We start from the raw sequence: 20,726 nt of genomic DNA, 5'->3' as shown, positions 1-20,726 counted from the left end.
GGTGACGTGAGCTTGGAATCTTCGACAAGAGTTTGTGGGGCAGGTTGCAGGGGTAGGCCGGCCACAGGGTCCTGTAAGGTGGCATGGTATGGAACTGGCGTGTCTGATGGAGGCAGGCAGGGAGCGGGATGAATGACAGGCTGGGTTACAGCAAGAGAAGAGCTGTAGCGAGTGGGTGCTTCAGTGCGTGGCCATTTCCGGGCTTCGGAGCAGGTGAGGCTGCAGTCCTTCAGGCAGCCAGTTCTCAGCCGCAAATTTCGGAGTCTTGATTTCAAGGGTGGGAGGCGGGAGGCGCTGAGATAGGCAGGCATCAGTGAAGAGGGGGCTCCTAAGAGGCACGCCATGTTTGCCATGTAGATGGGAGGACATGCTGGCTGGGAAGGACCGCTTGAGCTCGTGTTCGCAAGCGTTGCTGCAATGACTTGGTGCGGCAGCTCATAATGGACGTTTGTGGTCCAGGTGGGGAACCGGGGCAGACGGTTTTCATCTGGCAGATTCAATGAGCAATGGTATATGGAATGGTGTGGGCAAGGGGAGGAGGATGTGGCGTGCGCTTGAGAGGCGGATATTTGTACCGAAAGGCTGCGGGGCATCAAAGGGGAAGGATCGAAGCAGTGAGGATCTTCGATCACAAGGCTTACCTTGATAAAATACGTTGGATGCCAGAAGCAGGACTTGTGATGGGTCTTGAAGGCTCTGAGGTGCAGACAGTGCACTGCAGAGACTGGCAGAGACAGAGCAAGGCCTTAACTCCTGGCCTTCTCTCCGGCCGGTTATGTCTGGCTGGCTCATGATAATTAGGTTGCAATGGTCCAGTCTTTCCCTAACAGCATATTTGCCTGCATAGTGCACGTTTACATGAGATTCTGAATAAATAAAATAATATCATTGCAAAAAGTTAATTTAGCAATTTTGTCTTAACAAGAATGGTTTCCTTAGGAGATTATTCAGTGGCATCTCAATTTGTATGTGTATCATAAAATCCCAGTAAATCCTAAGTGCCTATCAGTATACTAATACAGCTTTGTGGAATCTAGGGAAGCACTCTTTAGGTAGGGCCCTCTCGCATTGCATTGATATAATACAAGGTGCAGCAGGTCTTGACATCTCTTTGCTTAGGCGACATGTCCTCATAAAAGGTCTGTGCACTTTGTGTGGGTGCGTGGTTTGAGTTGGATGTGCAGAGGAGCATTGAGAATAGGTGGTGTTGGATCTTGCGGGATGCTGGTGATTCTTCTACCGATTTTGCAATAGAATGATTGCAAAGGCAGTAACATGAAGAGCATAAGGACGAGATACCAGCAGGAGTATCAGTGTGGCAACAATCAGTAGTAATAATATGGAAGCACCACAGAATAATATTGATGGAATTAAAAAAGCAGTGGTGAATAAAAAGAGAAGGGAGGAGCCATTCTATATAGGTCCACCACAGAGGATGAGGCATCGGGGAGCGGGAGCAAAATGCACTAGTTAAAATAAAGGGAAGAGACATAGCTGATCAGAAATAGAATCCAAGAAAAGAGGAAGACACAACATGTGAATATAGATATATTTCTTCTTTGAACAGGAGAGACACTAAAAGGTGAAAATATTACAGGGTAAGTGAATAAGAGAGACAAGCAAATGAGTGTTATCTAGAGGAATATCATAGAACAAATGAACACCAATTATTAGAACAAATTATCCATTTCAGATTACAAGAAAATGATGCACATGAAATCTGACAAGTGAAGAGATGCATCAAAAGGAAAAGAGACATTTCTTTAAAAAAAATGTTATTGTGCATTGTTTCAATAATACAAACATTTAGCACTACAAAAAATAAAGGCATATACAATACAAAACAAAAAGGAATAAAAAAGTCAGATACCAAATACATTTCATGGTATCATAAAATTACAATGTTATTAATAGCATGTTAACACTAGTGTATATCATATTAAAACTACAGCCAAGTTGATTAAAATGCTAACTATTAAATACATTAGATTATGGAAACTCTTGTTAGCCTCTCATAATAATAATCCATCAAAGTGAAGCAATCAATTTAAAAGCAACCTTCAAAACATGATAGGCAGAGGCTGATATCACAATTGATTCTGCCCCGAGTAAGCTACTTTAGGATTGCTCAGTTCTGACAAAAATCAACATTAGGTACATAACTGGAGTAGCTCCTCAGATAATACGGCTTTATTTTGTGGCAATTAGGGAGCAGATGACGTGTTGTTTCAATGGTCAAATTACAAAGACGGTATGTCCGCTCCTCTCGAGGTACATTCGACCATATGCCTACATGCTCTCTGAAATAATAATAATGTAGCATTTATATAGCGCTACGAACCCTCAGGTATCTGAGCACTGCTTATTATTACCCACGGTGTGTCGTGCTCATTTACTGACCTCGGAAGAACGAAAAGCTGAATTTGGCTCAGCCAGTATTCAAACCTTCGTCAGCAGGCTCTGCACAGATGTCAAAGCGAGCACTCTACTCGCTATGCTATCAGACCGGCTCTTGACAAGAATATGTCAAAACGTAGGTATGTGAGAAAACGTCGAAGTTGAAGAGAGCTTTACTTGGTCTGAGTGAATTTGCTTTAAACCCCATGTGCAATATAATAAATTTTTTACTAACAGGTCAAGATTTGCAATCATATGAGGTGCTAGAGAGCCAACCAAGATGGCGGCTTTCTAGAGAGCTCTGTGTAGCTGCAATTAATCCTGAGACATCGATGCCTCTGTGGTGACCCATCCGTTGGCAGCTAACACCCAGCAGCTTCGTGAAACTCTGCTGCACATTTTGAATCCATTTCCACTACGGGCGACCCAATATCAGCAGAATTACAGCCTAATCAGCGCAGGCCCCCGACTCTCGTAATCTACGTCACCAAGCAGCAAGTGCGGCTGGGCCGTAAGGAAGGAGGAGACCCCCAGGAGCTGCACAATCCTCCCGGATGAGCGGTCGGCGTGCACCAGTCTAACCCCGTCGAGACCTGAACCGCTTCAAGAAAGCAGGTGGACGTGTGTGCTCCGAGCACTCAAAGAGACGCGGAGGTCTCCGTCCCCGCAGCGGCTCGGAAGGGCAGAGAACAACCGCCGCCGGCCTGACCGTGTAAAATCCAACCCGGTGCCCAGGTAGGAGCAGACCGCAGCGTGCGAGGCGTTAGACTTGCGCCCCCAATTCACCAGCGAGGCACCCCAGTCTACCTGCGTGACACGCAACGTCAGCGGCAGGCGCGGTGGTAAGCGCAGCCGCCGAAGAGCTCCACCAACCCTCCGGGGGCTGGGAATAGAAAGCGCAACTTCCAGCAACAACCCACCCAGACCTCACGGTAAGCGGATCTGTGGGTAAGCGTCCGCCGTAATAGTCCCCCAGGATACCCCAACGACTGTGGGTTAACGGAGCAGCAACCTAAGTCATCTGCCCTTCCTACGCACGCTAATAACTGTTTTCATTTACTGATCAGCGCAAATAAAAACCATGGGCACTTAGACACAGTGGCCACACACATGCGGAACCAGTACAGATACCGCGCTGCACAGTAATTCAACGTAAATAAGTAACACTCGCCACAGGCCTCACTCACGTTGTAACTGGGACAAATTTGAAGGATCTGTCGGCAACACGCCACCCAAACTGCAACACGCGCAAGCCAACTGTCCACAACAGCCACCCAAAGGCCTCAAGGCTAACGCATCTTCCCCCAAGAGACCTTCTACTGCAACTGTGTGAACAGAGTATCCTTGGTCCACCCGAACCGGCAGGAAAAGACTCAACACCAATCTCAGTTCAGACTTAACTCACCTATTTCACGCGTTAGCCATCAACCAATCCTGTGCAAACTCCCTAACATAACGGCAAATGCGCCCCAAGTGACAGTACACGTCAGGTTAACACCACCATCGGCCCGCGCCACCACGGCACACAAATCTACAGAAACCAACGAAGACAACCATGGGGAAAACTGACAAGTTCCAAAAAAAAAATGAACTTTGAGGCCAGTTCCTCCAGTAAACCCCCTAACACCAACAGCAGACCAGTGTCAGATATAGCCACAATTGAGGAGCATGCCCAGAATTTTGATATTAGAGAAATCCTAATGGACGTAAAAGCCGGAATTGGAGGTCTGGGGAGTAAACTAGATGCCTTATTGTCAAAGGTAGACCTACTTCAACACCGCCTCGACAAACATGCAGACAGGCTAGACGCAGTCCAACAAGGCGTATCAGACCTCGATGACGGCTCCGCAGCCCTGACCTCCAGAGTCTCCCTCCTAGAATCTCAAATGAAAGCAGTCTGCGCCAAAAACAAAGATTTAGAATGGCGCTCTCGAAGAAACAATGTTAGAATTATTGGGGTAAGAGAACAACAACTTCAAACTAAAATGGAAGACCATGTCAAACGGATCTGTATGGAACTATTTGGAAAAGAGTCTCTCTCCGAGCTATTTGTTATAGAGAGGGCTCACAGAATCTCCAACACGAGACCGGCACCAGGCGCAAACCCACGCCCAATCATAGCTAAGTTGCTAAACTATAAAGACCGCGACACAATACTCAAGATGGCCAGAGACAAAGGGAAACTTCAATATGATGGAGACCCAATCCAGTTTTTTCCAGACTTCTCCCCAGCAGTGCAGGCGCAAAGACGCTCATACACAACTGTCAAGCGGCGACTGCAGGACAACCAAATACTCTACTCTATGCTATTCCCGGCAAAACTCAGAATCCAACACGAAGGCAAAGCCCAATTCTTCAACACACCAGAGGAAGCCAATGACTTCCTTGACCGCGCTGGATGCAGACATGTCTCAAACAATCCAAGACCTCGATGCAATGACTGCATGCAAAGGGACCCACCATAACAGCCGACCTCAGCAACAAACTTCTGTGGCGCCACTCCACCTTCACCAGTACGAATAATTCTCACCACAGAGTCAAAATCCTATAACAGTAGGGAGCCTCCCTCCCTCTTGGAAGGCTACTAACGCCCCAAGAACAGCAATGTTAACAGTTTTGTTCACAAGGGTGGGTTCATCGTGGGCCAGTTGGGGGTTGCCCATGCAGGGGAGGGATGTCAATTTCACCAAGTTACTACTGACAGTTTACCAACGTTCTACTGCAGAAATGCCAAGTACCCCCTCCAAGAAGACCATATACATCAATAGCTCTGTCTCCGCGCCCAGACATCAATGTCATGCCCGTGCCGCTGGCGCACGAATTGGCAACCATCATGGACTACTTGGTACTCATTTATCCTCCTAATACTCCTTGAACAACTCCTTTTCACGTCTTGGTCTTTTATTTCCATTTGCTCAACTTTGGTTCTTATTTTATTCAATTAACTACATTTACCATAATGCACCTCGCTGCAGTCCTCAATTCCTGGCTATTCTCATTCATCATTATTGGGACCACAATCCCCAGAAGCCCTAGCGGCCAGTGCTGCTTCCACCTGCTCAGGACCAGAGAGGGAGGAGGCAGATTGTCTTCAGGTGTGCTGCTACAGGTGCTGTCAATTAGCCTGCCTCAGAACAGGGCAGTTCTGTATATAAGCAGCTGCCTGCAGGAGCACAGTGTCTTGCATCTTGAGATCTCCCCACTCCTGTTTGCATTGACCCACTACTTTGTATGCTGTTCCTGTTGCTGCATTATCCTGTTTTGATCCAGTGCCCTTTCCGGGCTCCCTGCCTTGCAGCCGATCACGCTCCGCTGCCTTCTACCTACAGCCCTTGTCCTCTGGGCTTCCTGCCTTACAGCCTATTACAGTCCTCTGCAGCCCTCTACAGTCAGCGGCCCTGCTCCTCTGGGCTCACTCCTTGCTGCCCTGCTCCTCTGGGCTCCTTGCCTGCAGCCTGCCTCGCTCTGGCTGCCTACAGTCCTTGTCCTCTGGGCTCCCTGCCCTGCAGCCTACCTCATTCCGGCTACCTACAGTCCTAGTCCTCTGCAGCCCGCTTTGCAGCCTGCCTCACTCTGGCTGCCTACAATCCTTGTCCTCTGGGGTCCCTGCCCTGCAGCCTGCCTCACTCCGGCTGCCTACCGTCCTTGTCCACTGGGCTCCTTGCTCTGCAGCCTGCTTCACTCCGGCTGCCTACAATCCTAGTCCTCTGCTGCCCGCCTTGCAGCCTGCCTCACTCCGGCTGCCTACAATCCTTGTCCTCTGGGCTCCCTGCCATGCAGCCTGCCTCACTCCGGCTGCCTACCGTCCTTGTCCTCTGGGCTCCCTACCGTGCAGCTTGCAACCTTCTGCTGTCCCCAAGCCCTTGTTCCCTGGGGTCCCTACCTTTCAGCCTGCACCTCTTCGCTGCCTACAGCCCTGCTCCTCTGGGCTCCCTACCTAGCGGCCCTATTCTTTTGGGCTCTCTGTCTGTCACCTACTACTAATCTCTCTCGGTCCTGTTCTTCTGGACTCCCTGCCTTTCAGCCTACTACAGTCCTCCGCAGTCCAATACAGTTTGCCTGCATCTAGTGCCACTCTTGACTGCAGACCTGCTTCCTACTTTGCAGCCTTCTGTTTTCCTGGCTGCTGCTCCTTGTTCTCTTCCTTGAGTCCTCTGTACTCCACCTTAGGTTATCTATTTCAGTCTAACTGCCTTTCCTTCATTTCCTTCTGCTAGATTGCTCATTGACTTCCTTTTCGCTGGATATTTCTGTTCTTGTCTTCTCATGTGTCTTATGTAATCCCTTTGTACAGAGCTTGCCTGTTGGTTTCCGGCAGACAACCTCTGCCCCTTCCTTTGTCGCGTTTTCAGTGTTACAGACACCCACTGCTGTTGTTCCCAGCCATGAGCATACAGCGTGGGCCTCTGTTATAGCAATCTGTGCAGAAGGCTGGAGTTTCCTAAGGTTCGTGGAACACTCTTTCCCATTTCAGCATACACCCCAAGAGGGAATCCAGCTTGTTTGTACCTTTGTATCCTTTGCCCCTTTTGGCTCACAGCTACTGTTTCCTACTCTTCTTTCTTGTTGAACTTCCTGCTGTGTGTGCTTATCTGCTACCTTACCTCAGCACAGCCACCCAAAACCCTACTTGGGTACCCTGTGCCACTCTTAACAGAGTGCCATTCCTGACAGAATGCAAGACCAAAAAGATTCTTGTTCCATAGGCAGGAAGTGCACACACTGACCAAAGATGCTTTCTTTTCGGTTCAAGAAACCTCTGCAAAAATCTAAAGTTTTCTTAAGGACTGCAAACAAAAACCATAGTTTAAAAGACAGACTCGCCCTAGTAAACAAAGGTTTACAAGCACAGTACTACACTCACTGGCTCGCTGACCCTTCCATGTGTAACTACTATGACATTTGCAACTATGATCCGCAGTCTCTATCTATAGAAGAACTGCAGCAAGAAAATGAATTCCTGCAGATTTTGTTAGCCCAACCAGTGGAAAACACTCATGCGGTTTCTGGCATTTCTTCTGACACTACATTCGACATTCAGCCGGTACACGAACCTTGTATTCCTTTATCCCAGGCTACCCTGTCTCAGGACCAATGTCGTAACACTGCTACAGCCAAGGATATTGCACTCATTGTGGCAGACTCTCAACCAGAGTACGCTGTTGCCAAAGTGATATGCTCAAGATCAGCTTGGCAAGCTATACAACCTCCCCTGACTGCTGTAAACACTCATTTAACCGGACAAGGCATTCAGTATCCTGAGGTTAGCGCAGCTGGTCCTGGGTACAAAAGACCAATACTGACCATCGGTTGTCTTAATGCTTCCCCAGTAACTACTAACCATGATAACTCCAAGGTCAGTCATCCTATTGCAACACCCTAATTTTCTGCTGCACCAGATTCTGAAGATGTAGAACAGGCTAATGGGACATACCTGTTACAAGAACAACTCTTAAGCCTTAAAAGACAAACCGAAGACCTCTATGATGAATTTGTCTATCTGCATAATAAGAATCTAGCTAAGGGACACAGTTTACCAGACCATCTGACACTATGTCCAACACCCGACATTCTGTCTTTAGAGTTTAACAGATTAAGGCCTGTACTGGTAACACAGAAGAGGATACAGACTTATACAGAGCAGTTGGAAGACCTGAACTTGGCGTAAACATACCAGTTAAAGCTTGACACCGCTCATTCACTTACTAGCCACAGTAACACAGGCTGTCGTTCAGATAGTGAAGAATGGACTCCTCCAGTGGGCCAGATCGCTCACATGGCCATTACACCAAAGATTAAGTGTAATCATCTGACTGGACACTCCGCTGAGTCAAAGGATTGTTCCATTCTTGCCCTTGATGTCAGTTTTTACTCCCACTTACAGCCTCTACTGAATTGACCAGATCTGAGATGTATTCTGCTTCTATGAACATTGGCACTCCTGACCAGGAGTCAGATCCTGAAACATACCCAGTACCTGTCTGGAATCCAACTTTGCCTACTGTCAATACCCCAGATCCATGTATCAACTTGGGCACACAAGACTTTGCAGGCCAGCCTTTGGAAGGCTTACCCTTTCCTGGTCCTACATCCACCATGCTACTTGTTACAAGATCTGCAAGCCCAATCTCTGCTGCTCCCCCTGCTAGTACTCCTGAATCTGCTACTGATGCCTCATCTCAGATCACTCCTACTGCAGTCGAAGCACCCCCTTCCTCTCTGCCTGCAAGGACAGTACCTGTTGCAAAGCCAGTTAAAAGTTCTACTATTAAGGCTACAGCTCCGGTAGATCCTGTTGGTGCCTCTGCAGCACCTAAACTACCAGTCACAACACCATCAGTCTCAGTTGCGTCCCTATCGGCTGGTGCTCCTGTGACACCTATACTTCCAGCTGTTACAGCATCTGAACTTCCTACGGCCATTCCTGATCTTCCTGCAACTCATGTGTTCCTGCAACATTTGTTACTCCTGAAGTCTCTGTCGCAAATCTGCATGTTGCCATTGCTGCTTCTGACTATTTGGACGACCGTCCTAGAGCAACCAATTCAGCTGAATCTCTGGTTCCACCTTTCAGCACTGTACCCTTGCCAGTCCTAAGGAAGACCACTTCTTTCAAAGCAATATATGCCATGGAGTCTGCAGCACATCTCCACAGTTCCTCAGTTAATGAACGCACTGTTGGGTTTTTGGTCCCTAAGAAGTTGTCTTTTCTGAATTATACCTCAAAGGTTCGAAACATTGGTAATGTCTCCTCCCTTCAAGACTCTCACCTTGCAGCGTTAGACAGTTTTTGGTGCTTCATGATGTGTCTTTTTGGTATAAGACTCTCTCGTGGTGTGACAGGCCTTGGACGTGCTCTTCTTGTTGGTCAGACTTCAGGGGGCATGGAGAGGGGCATACTGTCATGCCCGCGCCGCTGGCGCACGCATTGTCAACCATCATGGACTACTTGGTACTCATTTATCCTCCTAATACTCCTTGAACAACTCCTTTTCACGCCTTGGTCTTTTATTTCCATTTGCTCAACTTTGGTTCTTTCTTATTTTATTCAATTAACTACATTTACCATAATGCACCTGGCTGCAGTCCTCAATTCCTGGCTATTCTCATTCATCGTTATTGGGACCACAATCCCCAGAAGCCCTAGCGGCCAGTGCTGCTTCCACCTGCTCAGGACCAGAGAGGGAGGAGGCAGATTGTCTTCAGGTGTGCTGCTACAGGTGCTGTCAATTAGCCTGCCCCAGAACAGGGCAGGGCTGTATATAAGCAGCTGCCTGCAGGAGCACAGTGTCTTGCATCTTGAGATCTCCCCGCTCCTGTTTGCATTGACCAGCTACTTTGTATGCTGTTCCTGTTGCTACATTATCCTGTTTTGATCCAGTGCCCTTTCCGGGCTCCCTGCCTTGCAGCCGATCACGCTCCGCTGCCTTCTACCTACAGCCCTTGTCCTATGGGCTTCCTGCCTTGCAGCCTGCCTCTCTGCGGCTGCCTACAATCCTTGTCCTCTGGGCTCCCTGCCCTGCAGCCTGCCTCACTCCGGCTGCCTACCGTCCTTGCCCTCTGGGCTCCCTGCTCTGCAGCCTGCTTCATTCCGGCTGCCTACAATCCTAGTCCTCTGCTGCCCGCCTCGCAGCCTGCCTCACTGTGGCTGCCTACCGTCCTTGTCCTCTGGGCTCCCTGCCCTGCAGCCTGCTTCACTCCGGCTGCCTACCGCCCTTGTACTCTGGGCTCCCTACCGTGCAGCTTGCAACCTTCTGCTGTCTCCAAGCCCTTGTTCCCTGGGCTCCCTACCTTGCAGCCTGCACCTCTTCGCTGCCTACAGCCCTGCTCCTCTGGGCTCCCTACCTAGCAGCCCTATTCTTTTGGGCTCTCTGTCTGTCGCCTACTACTAATCTCTCTCTGTCCTGTTCTTCTGGACTCCCTGCCTTTCAGCCTACTACAGTCCTCCGAAGTCCAATACAGTTTGCCTGCACCTAGTGCCACTCTTGACTGCAGACCTGCTTCCTACTTTGCAGCCTTCTGTTTTCCTGACTGCTACTCCTTGTTCTCTTCCTTGAGTCCTCTGTACTCCACCTTAGGTTATCTATTTCAGTCTAACTGCCTTTCCTTCATTTCCTTCTGCTAGATTGCTCATTGACTTCCTTTTCGCTGGATATTTCTGTTCTTGTCTTCTCATGTGTCTTATGTAATCCCTTTGTACAGAGCTTGCCTGTTGGTTTCCGGCAGACAACCTCTGCCCCTTCCTTTGTCGCGTTTTCAGTGTTACAGACACCCACTGCTGTTGTTCCCAGCCATGAGCATACAGCGTGGGCCTCTGTTATAGCAATCTGTGCAGAAGGCTGGAGTTTCCTAAGGTTCGTGGAACACTCTTTCCCATTTCAGCATACACCCCAAGAGGGAATCCAGTTTGTTTGTACCTTTGTATCTTTTGCCCCTTTTGGCTCACAGCTACTGTTTCCTACTCTTCTTTCTTGTTGAACTTCCTGCTGTGTGTGCTTATCTGCTACCTTACCTCAGCACAGCCACCCAAACCCTACTTGGGTACCCTGTGCCACTCTTGACAGAGTGCCATTCCTGACAATCAACCACAACCAACCGTTCATGCAGAGTCCAGCAGTCTTCAACTAACTCTCCTCTCATGGGTCCACTCACAGTAGCCACTTGGAATGTTAGAGGTGGCAACCAACCCGCAAAAGTCAGGAGGATCATTCAATACCTCAGGCGGCATAAAATCAACATTGCCATGCCACAGGAGACCCACCTTATACCGACTGCAGAGCAACACTGGGCTCGCTCATGGGGTTGCCATAGATACTTTTCATCTTACTCATAGTTTGTAAGAGCGGTCACAATTTTAATTGAAGAAAGGGCCAATTTCAGTCTAATCGACTCAAGGACGGACACAGAGGGAAGACCTCTACTGGTGAGAGGAATACTCGCAGGGAAAGAAATAGTCTTGGTGAACTCTTATGCTCCCAACACGGATGGACCAAACAACTTCAACTGGATCATGTCTCAGCTAGGAACATTCACCTCTGCAACAATCATCTGGGGCACAGACCTCAACACCCCACTAAATCCAAAATTGACAAATCCCACAACACAACTAGCAAACCTTCCAAAGCAAGCTGCCAGGTGATTGAGATTTGTCAAGCATTCGAACTGACCGATATCTGGAGGCACACCCACCGGGAGATGCGTGAATATACATTCCACTCAGCAGTCCATAACACCAGCTAACGCATTGACTATATTATGGTTTCGACCTGAAGCCCGTACAATTGGGGGTCCAGCCAAATCGTCCCGTGATCCTTTTCCGACCACTCAATGGTAACACTTGAATTTACTCTACCCAACATCAAGGCGACAACCCTCAATTGGAGATTTAAAGCAGGTTCACTACTAGATTCGGTTTTCGCATCGGAACTTAAGCAGGAGATCACAACCTTTCTTGAAATAAACCAGGACTCGGTTAGCTCGGCCGGCACCCTGTGGGAAACTCTGAAATGCTATGTACGAGGCGTGGGCATGGCGAAAGAGAACGGCATTTTAAAACTAATACGACGCAAACTAACTAACAGTGAACAACGCCGAAGCTAAATGCATGACGTCCAACGACCCTCAAACCCAGGCTGACCTGAAAGAAGAATTACTGAAATTCCAAGAATTAGCTGAGCGCGAACTGAAGCTTCTCGAACGTCGACACCAGATCAGACAATACGGCGAAGGACAAAAACCCAGGGAAATTCTGGCCCGCCTACTAAAACTAGACCAAATACCGACCCGTGTGGAACAGATCCACGATGCACAAGGTACCCTAGTCTACACAGAAGAAGAAATAGCACATTCCACAATTTTTATCAAGACCTTTACAGCTCCAAAAGTACCACTGACCCTGAAGCACTTCAAGACTTCCTTAAAGATACCGAACTATACTGGGTAGCCCAGGAACTCAGCAAACAACTAAATGCCCCCATCTCACAAGAAGAAGTAGTAGAAGCAATAAAAACCCTTCCAAACACCAAAGCTCCAGGCCCCGATGGCCTCACAGGGGAATTTTATAAAGCACACATGGCCACCCTAGCTTCACTACTCCTCCGCGTATATGAAGAAGCCCTAGAACACGGGGTCCTTCCGCCTACTCTACGCAAAGCCAATGTGTGCTTAATACACAAACCAGGCAAACCCCCAAAAGACTGCGCCTCGTACAGGCCCATCTCCTTAATCAATCTTGACAACAAGATTTTTGCTAAAATTCTAGCGACACGATTACTCCCTCTTATGCCCGCACTAGTACTAGGGGACCAGGCCGGTTTTATCCCAGGGCGCAGCACAACCTACGGCATTCGACGATTGTTCAGTGTCATTGCAGCACTTGATCCAACACAACAAGCAATCGCCGTCTTATTGGACGCCGAGAAGGCTTTTGATTCTGTAGAATGGCCATACCTCTTTGCGACGCTTACACAAATGGGCCTGGGAAAATCCTTTATCAAAAGGATATCGCTGCTCTACAATGAGCCCCGATCCTACATTACCCTAGGCAACACGAAATTGTCCTGTATCAGGCTAGAGCGCGTCACCAGGCAGGGCTGCCCCCTTTCTGCCCTCATCTTTGCTTTAATAATGGAACCCCTGGCCTCAAGAGTAAGATCCCACCAACTCAATAAAGGCATCACCTTAGGTCCGCATAAGCTAGTAGTCTCCCTATATTCTGATGACGTGATATTATTTGTTAACGATCCTCAAACAAACCTCAACCCAATAATGCGTGAAGTGTTTAAATTTATCGGCATCTCTGGGCTTAAGACCAATCATTCCAAATCGGTGATATTCCCCCTGACGCCAAATACCCCTAAATTCCATGATGATCACGGACTGAAATGGGAAAGCTCTAAAGTCCGATATCTCGGCATCTATATGTCACTTAACTGTAAGAAATATTCAAAGATAACTATGGAACGACAATAAACTCCCTCCAGGAGCGTATTCGGAGATGGAAATTGTCTCCCGTTAACACTGTGGGGGCGGGTCTCACTGACCAAAATGGTGATCCTTCCCAAACTTCTGTACCTCTTCACAACTATACCCCTAATACTACCACATTCCTTTTTCCAAAATATAAAAAAGCTTTATCCTCGAACTACTATGGACTGGAAAGCCAGCAAGAGTTGCTTATACAACATTGACACTATCAGTATCACGAGGCGGCCTAGCTCTCCCAGATATGGAAAAATACTACTGGGCAGCCCAGGTACAATTCTTGAGCCACTGGTATACTATACACTTTGTACGGCCACACCTGCAGGTCGAACGGGCCCTAGCCTCTCCAAACCTTCTAAGAGCCGTCATTCTCAGTAACCTCCCAGTAACGCATAACACAATGAATACTGTCCTGTCTACATATGCGATTTGGAAGGAAAACGCCCAAAAATATGAGATACACACGAGATATTCCCCCTACTACCAATCAAATTCATTCCCGGCATACCTCTAACAAACAAAAAGGTATTTCAAATTTGGCTCAACAAGCTCAACATCCAATCCCTGGGCGACCTTTTTCCCAATGACGTGTTTATAACTCCACAGATGGCCAAAGAGAGGGCATATTTATCTACTTTAGACTACGCTACACCCTTCAAGCCCTGTTCCCATCATTTCCCAAACAGCCAGCGACCTGGGACTTGCTACACAATGTGATCCAGGCGGGAGGTGAGGGAAGACAAGTGTCCATGATATACAAATCTCTATTAATAGACGCAGCAATCAACACCACCCACGCGAAACAATGATGGGAGACAGCCCTCCAGTCTATAATACCAGAAGATGACTGGACCTACATTCTCTGCCAAACCCAGAAAGTCGCTATAAACACTCACTTTAAACAAATCCATTTCAACTTTGTACATCAAACTTACTATACCCCGGCCAAAACACAACGTCACCAACCAGGAGTAGCAGCGCAATGTGAGAGATGCGGAGCCCCAGACGCAGACTTTTTCCACCTCGCCTGCAACTGCCCTGGGATAGCCCGGTTCTGGTCTTCGATTCTACAAATAACCGCTAATATAGTGGGAGAGGAGCTAACCCCTCTTCCGACCATCGCACTTTTGAGCTTGACCAAAAACTTACAACCCACATCGAGGCGTCTGGCTGCCCTTCTCCTGCTGCTAGCACGTAGGAGGGTCGCCTTGTCCTTGGGTCGTGGTCCCCTTCCTACACTGACAGCATGGAAAAAAGACATTACATACTACCAAGACTTGGACACCGAATTCACAAGAACTTTACCTCTCCATGCATGACCCCCTGACATCTGGGGACCATACATCGTCTATCTACTCTCCAACACAGACACCTCAAGCTCTCAACCACAACTCTCCCAAACACTGAGGACATTGGCGTCCACTTTTATTACAACCAACGCAACAGACTGAAAAATAGAGAACAAGTCAACGAAATGGAGACTATAACAGACATCACGAGAGGGGAGGGGAGCAAACGGGTATTCTATATGTTATGACTGTAGTTTTTGTAAACTGCACCCGATTGGGAGTGGATTCGTTTGTTTTGGGTTTTTTTACATGAAAAATCAAAAATAAAGTTAAAAAAAAAAGATTTGAAATGATATCAAATCTTCTAGTTTTCTTCTTTAAAATTTCTAAAAAATTGGGATCTTGAATCACTTCCTCAAAAATAATTACCTTATTACGAAAATGATAAAGAGCGGTGAAGCATAGTTCAGACAATGAAGTATAAGGAAGCTCCTGGGAATAATGTGTTGTCAAGAGGCCTATTAATGACTCCGTTCCCGGGGCGCAGGCGATCATTTTATAGAAGAAGCTACAATGTTGTTTGAGCTAACATAGGGGACACCCAGTTCACACCAGAGGGCATCAAATTGAACGGAGGCTGGAACTCCCAAAATCGATCGCAGATTCTTACCTTCGAATTTGCCCACACAGACTAATTTGGATTCTGAAAAGGTTTCCAGGCCATGAATCAGTCCATAAAACAATGTCAATCCCTCAACATTACAGCCCCCTTTTTTTTGATACATTTCTTAAAATGAAGGCATTTCTTCAGTATTTTTGGATGGATACAATCAACGTAGAAGTTGGAATGGGGGGACGCTCCAATTGGAAAACCTCAATATATATATCGGTAAACTCTTTCTAAAAAGGCTCAATTTCGCTGCCAGCGTTCACTTCACGTGAGTCGCCAAAAACCAATATTTTTATTTTTGCAATATTCACCTGTAAATGGTTTTGGGTTGCATACAAAGACAATGCATCTAGTGAATGTTGCAGCCCAATGGGGGTTATGTCCAAGAGAACCGTATCATCGTAGCCCCGCCATGGAACTGGAGTACCAGCAATGCGGCGGGGGGGGGGTAAGTTTTGCGCTGCTGTAATAGCAGGGCCCATATCGGCCACAGTATTTCTCTTGACAGTGACCCCTCCTGGTTGGTGCGCACCACTACTGGCGTGTCTGAATACAAGGCAGGGATAAAAAAAATAATAAAGAAGAGTCTATTCCCCATATCTTTAGTTTCCTCCAAAGAAGTAGACGGGAAACTGTGTCAAAGGCCTTTGTAAAGTCAATAAAAGAAAAATAAAGTTTAGCATTGGCTTTACTCTTATAAGTCGCAATGACATAGTGAAGGGCGCTTAAATTATGGATGGTATTATGCCCTTAATGAAATCCTTTTTAAAAGGAAGAGAGTAGTCCTTTATCTGAGGCCCATCGAGATAACTTTTTCAAAAGCATGGCTGAAAATATTGTCTGGCTTGTGTGGAGCATTACCAGATATCTATAATCCCAGAGATTGGTACGATTTGCCTTTTTTAAAAACAGGCACTAGAATAGATTTTCGCCAGCTTTTTGGCATACAACCACTATTTAGAATCTTATGAAAAAGGTGCTAAAGCACACTCGTCCAAAATTGGGTTTTTTCCTTCAGCGCAATACTTGCTAAAGAATCCGGACCCGGGAGACAGGAGTTTTTAAGCCTTTTGATTATAGAGAGGATGTCGTCACTATCAAAACAAGATTGCAAAGAGGCTGAGGGTAGATAAGGAGCATGTTCAGTGATGGGAATTAAAGGATCATGATAAAGCTCTGATATGGCCAGAGACCACACAGATTCGCCAATAGGGTTCAATTTATGCAAAGTCTGCCCATTAATAAAGGTTCTGGCCATCGACCAGGCTTTCTTGTTATCGTTGCTATGAATTAGACCAAAGAGAAATGTCTTATTTGCATTGGTGATAGAGGATTTAATGCTTCTGGGCCAATTCTTATAATGAGTATTCGCCTGATTGAGAAGTAACTTTTTCTGATTCAATATCTGACAAAGGTTATGGATGACAGAGGAACATTTCTTGCAATGGGCCTTCTTTGCCTGTTGTATTTCTATATCAAAGGTCATATGTTTGTGTGAGGCCCCTAGATGTAATTGTTTTCTCAAAAAGTACATTAGGGAGGAAAGCTCCCAATTATTCTGCCCCAGCCATTGTTACAAGAGACTTTTCATTTGAACCCACAAAGATCCTGCTGATTGAAAAATTCTTGCTGTACCACATTATAAAATTCCACTGAGTATTTATAGTTATAGTGGATCGATATAGGGAATGTTACGCATGCAAACATTGGTGGACCATGACAGGAACGTGTGGTCACTGGGGGGGGTGAAAGTAATGGAAAAGTTATAACAAAGTTCCCAGGTGTTCCGATCCACAACAATAAGATCCAGGCAGGAAGAGCTTTTCCCATTTGACCACATAGGGATTTTTCATATTTGCGGCTGTGTGATTCAAGCAGGACAGGTCAAACGTATGAAAAATGTTAACCCTGTCTGAAGCCCCTCTTGAAGATAAACAATTAGTAGACCAACCCTGGTCATAGGCGGAATCATCTTGTGAAGATACAATATTCGATGATAAATGGGGGGAATTGAAATACCCTGCCATTATAAATCTGCCATTCAGACACGTTTCAGTCCAATTAGTCGGGATGGTATAGATCGAAGCATGGATTGCTTTGATAGCTATCCCACCTGGGGGATTATATACATTTATAATTAATGTAGAGGGAGACGAAGAACAAGGATCAGAAAAAATAGCTGATAGAATGTAGGGAGAAATGAGGGCCTCACAATAAGGTTTTAAATTGAAAACAGATAGTGCTCCTATTACAAGGCCTCCTACAGGGTGACCCCTAAGGCTGCATCTCGATGGTCAATGTAGTAGTATTACGTAACCATCGAGGATAGGTTCCTTGATTGTCCAAGTCTCTTGTAGGATAAACACTCCACACGAGGCAATCAATGCCATACCCTGCGGATGAGTTAGGAATGAATGATAGCCTTGTATGTTCCAACAAATCCATTTAGTCAGGGTCGTTGGCGAACATTGTCAATTGTTGTCCTGACTGAGGGAAAAAGGAACCCACAAATAATCTTTCTTTCAGTTTTTTGAGGAGCCATTTGGTCATAAAAGGCAGCCCTCAAGCTGATCTCTTGGCGGTATGTACAGATGAAAAGTTATTACTGATTTGTGTTGGCTTAAGTAGTGGAGAGTCTTCTTGCTCAGCCACTCTGACAGTTTGTTAACAGCATACAGTGAGCTTAAATACCTGCTCCTGGAATGATCCTACACATGTGCACAAAAGTGACACTATTGCTAGGGAAACGCATTCGATCACTGCCCAATTAGTGGGACTACTTACTCTTGGGAGCGCAATGAAAAATAAATTGCTACTGGAAATAGATGAAAGGCAAGGAATTTTGCTCCACATAGCTAATATCTGGGCATGGTTTAAAAAAGGACTATCCACTCTCAGTGAAAGCTCTACTAACAGAACCCATTTTCCCAATGGAAGGGGAGATATGATCTCCCATATGTGCCCCAGTTAGAAATGCCATAGGGTGCTGAGGCTTGGATGGAAGGGAAATAGAAAATGGTGTTTGTTGGTGGGGCATAGGAGGCATAGGAGGCTTGCTGACATGAGGAGGTCAAGGTTTGAGATGAGACACCAGAGGAGACAATGGTTGCGCGCTGTGCGGGCTGGGTAAGAGATCCAGCTAGCATTATTGGAACAATCTCCTGGCGTTTCTAGCTGGTTTCTCTCTGGGCTTTCTTTATAGAAGGTGGGTTGCCCAAGCCTGTCCTTATAGTCGTAGGTCGCTCCAATATCACTTGTCTAACAGAACCGTTGCCATGTACTTTTGTGAAAGTGGCTTGATGGGAAGGTAAAGCAGGGTTTTTTTTGGGCTATACAGCCCTGGTTGGTCCTATCAGGGCTTTCTTGTCGAGAAGTGAGGCGGACTGACTGGGGCTTCCTTTGTTGTTTTTCACGCTGAATAACCGGGCTGTGAGTCATAGATATTTTGTTACATAACGCGTCATGGGCATCTTTCTCAGTCCCAGCTATGATGTTAACTACAGAGGAATTAACTGGTGGAAGAGCAGCAGGCTGCATATGAATGTTCCTGTATGCAGGAGCGGTCGGGACTTGGCCCATCTCCTGAGATGTTCCAGCAAGATCACTTGTTTGCTAAGCTTCCAATGCGACACATTCGGTAGTAAGACCTATTAGAGGAAAAAAGTCTTGGGTGCTTTGGGATCAATAGAGGCTGACCTATGAGGATCATCCTTACTCTCAAGAATAATGTCCACCACTTCAGATAGGATGTATTTCAATTCAGACTGTTCCGCTGCGATAATGGTACAAAGTGATAATAGTGCTTCAAGTTTAGCTGGAATGGAATTTGTATGCGACGCAGGACTAAACTGTAGGCCCTGGAAGCCCAAAGTTGATCAAGGAACCATTGAATGTTAGTGTTGATACATGGAGAACAAAAAGGGGAACTTTCCTTCGATGAGGTTTGACCGGGATGTGTTCCCTCGCCGCCTTCCTGTTGCCATCTCGTAGAAGCCTGTAATTTTTGGTTGGGAGAGTGCTGCAGTGACTGGAGGCATACATTTATTTTTGTGTTTGCAGTCTTTCTTGAAGCAAGGCTCTATATTACCTCCATCGTGGTTTTTTCCCGAGCTGTGAGCCCGCTTACCCATTATGGGTGAGCCGCTACGAAGCCCGTACCTTCACAGGATTTTATTTTTCATGTATATGAATGCCTAAATCAAACAGTTTCAAAGACCGGAATTAAAAAAACTCTTACCTGCTGATAGGAAGGCCCAGACCTCTGTGGGAGATTAAAAAGTATGTCTGTGGAGAAATAGCCTCCCAAAAAGGCAATATGTGCTCAATGTAGGAGGGGGGTCATAGGGGGCAGGGGGAGGATGTTACAGTCAAGACTCATCTGGTCCTAGAATGCTAACTCAGCTGGTTCAGACAAACCTCACCCACGACACCCCAAACACCAGAAACACTGCTGCACACTCTGCTCGCTCTGCGAGGAGTGGGGTAGAAGTAGGCCCTGCAATCTCTTCCAATTGGCTGATTAGTGGAAATGGAGAAAATACTGCTCTGCACATCCCGGACACCTGCAACAGCCACCCAAACACCAGATACACCCCCGCACATTTCGCTCGCTCCACGAGTAGTGGGCTAGAAGTAGGCACTGCAGTCTCTTACACTTGGATGATTAGTGGAAATGGAGAAAATACTGCTCTGCACGTCGCGGACACCGACAACAGCCTCCCAAACACCAGAAACACTCCCGCACATGAATGGATGAGAGTAAGAATCAATATCAAGTTGGAGGTTACATTGTATGTATTTAATGTAGTGTTGAATTGGTCCTTTACCATAGCAAGCAACAATAACATCGAATGGATGGTGAGATCAAGGCACCGGCACTGTTCATACCGGGCCGCCACATTACGAGTTCTGCCGCAGGTGCCGCTCTGCACGCCTGGTGAGACCATGCGTGCAGAGCGGCACCCTCGAGCAGAGAAGGATGGTAGCAACGGTACCATTATGAACAGTACCACTGCTACCATCCTCTCCATTCCCATTGAGCTATATGGGGGCTCAAATGGGAATGGGGACATACCAGCTCCGTGTCCTGCGAAAGGGAAATTACCGGGCCCTCCAATGTCAGAATGGCCCGGTAATTCCCCTTTCACAGGAGCCGGACCCGAGTTTGGGGGTACCCATGCGCTTATTAAGGGCATGGCTACCTCCAACCTCGTAATGTCTTCGGAACTGTGGCTTACAATTTCCCTTTGCCGTAGCTTCACTGCACTGCGAGTGGGATCTGAAGGCCTGCCATGCTGGCTACACAACACGATTTTTTCACCTGCTTCTCCGGATTCCGGTTTAGATGCCATCTTACATTTTCTGGGTTTTGTTTTTTTTTTAAATTT

At 46.9% G+C, this 20,726-nt stretch overlaps 1 protein-coding gene across 1 annotated transcript in view; it reads left to right on the top strand.

The window, feature by feature from the left end:
• Window positions 1–20,726, top strand: part of LOC138504107 (aminopeptidase N-like) — a 268,498-nt gene that overhangs the window by 173,617 nt on the left and 74,155 nt on the right. The gene's annotated exons all lie outside the window — the stretch shown is intronic.

The sequence above is a fragment of the Ambystoma mexicanum genome, chromosome 11 (genome assembly GCF_040938575.1).
Source record: "Ambystoma mexicanum isolate Mex_15411 chromosome 11, UKY_AmexF1_1, whole genome shotgun sequence".
Taxonomy (NCBI): domain Eukaryota; kingdom Metazoa; phylum Chordata; class Amphibia; order Caudata; family Ambystomatidae; genus Ambystoma; species Ambystoma mexicanum.
The sequence above is the reverse complement of the archived record's forward strand: the minus strand, read 5'-3'. Positions and strand labels throughout refer to the sequence as shown.